We start from the raw sequence: 1,514 nt of genomic DNA, 5'->3' as shown, positions 1-1,514 counted from the left end.
CTCCAAACATCCTAGATTAAGAAACAAAGTCATAAGTGTGTGCTTCTTTCTGGTCGACTGAAATTTTGTGGGTAATAGCTGTGGATTGAGCGCTCCATTTAGAAAGATACAGTTCACAAAGACAGTATCACTTCACATGGTTTATGAGCTCAGGTGAATATGGGTGTGGTTCCAAAACCATCAGACTGCATTTGTGATTTATTGAAGTAATACTAGTGAACATTAGTTCTCATGTTCTCAGTTTCTTAAAAGATTTCTAGACGATTCTGCTAAACATCTGAGTTTTAGAAATCATTACATTAGTGCACTGAAGCCACAGTGAGGTTCAGTGTGATGCAAGCATACCTACACTCAGCTCTTGGTGTGCTCCCCTCCACACCCCACATCTCCCTTCCACACCCCACACCACTGCCCGCTCTTCCCTCCCTGTACATGTCAGTGGAATTGGTAGTAATAGCTTCACATATCGCCAAAGTATTATTTGAACTGCTCCTGTCTTCGATCCTCCCTCTTCCCCATCCTAACTTCCTCCCTCAATCCCCTTCTACACTACTCTATGGGTCTCTCTCTCTGCATTATTTAAAGTCCCTTATTCCTCTCTAGCTTCAACATAGAGAGAACATACAACCCTTTGACTTTCTGAGACTGGCTGATTTTAGCACAATATTCTCTAGTTCCATCCATTTTTCTGCAAATGACATAATTCTGTTCTTTGTGCTGAGTATAATTCCATTTTGCATTGACACTACATTTTCTTTATCAAATTCATCTATTGACAGGCACCTGCATTGGTTCCATAATTTGCCTGTTATGAATTGCACTGCTATAAACATGGATATGTATGTATGTATGTATGTATGTATGTATGTATTGGTATAGTGTTCTGACTTTAATTCTTTTGGAAAGATACCAAGGAGTAGTATAGTGGATCATATGGTGGTTCCATTCCTAATTTTGGGGGGAGCCTCCACACTGATCTCCATAGTGGTAATACTAAGTTACAATGCCTCCAGTGTACGAGAGTTCCTATTTTCCCACATCCTTGCCAGAATTTGCTATTGTTTGTATTCTTGATGTTTGCGATCCTAGCTGGAATTAGATGGAATCTCAGTATAGTTTTGGTTTGCATTTTCTTAAATCGCTAGTGATGCTAAACATTTTTATATATTTATTGGCAAATTGTATTTCTTCTTTTGAGAAGTGTCTGTTCAGTTCAACTGCCCGTTTTTTATTTTTGCCGTAAGCTCAGGAAATAAAACTGAGAATCAATAAATGGGATGCCATCAAATTAAAAATTTTCTATGCATCAAAGGAAACAATCGAGTGTCTAAAGAGAGGGCCTACAAAATGGGAGAAAAAGTTGTGCCAGCTAATCCTCTAATAGGAGACTAATACCTAGAATATATAAAGAATTAAAAAAAGCACTAAAGAAGCAAGTTACAATTTTTTAACACCAAAGTATGAGGGATTCCTTATTAGAGCCTATGGGACACAAAGCCGGCATTGGTATGAGT

This window comes from Muscardinus avellanarius (genome assembly GCF_963383645.1).
Source record: "Muscardinus avellanarius genome assembly, chromosome: 11".
Taxonomy (NCBI): Eukaryota; Metazoa; Chordata; class Mammalia; order Rodentia; family Gliridae; genus Muscardinus; species Muscardinus avellanarius.
The sequence above is the reverse complement of the archived record's forward strand: the minus strand, read 5'-3'. Positions refer to the sequence as shown.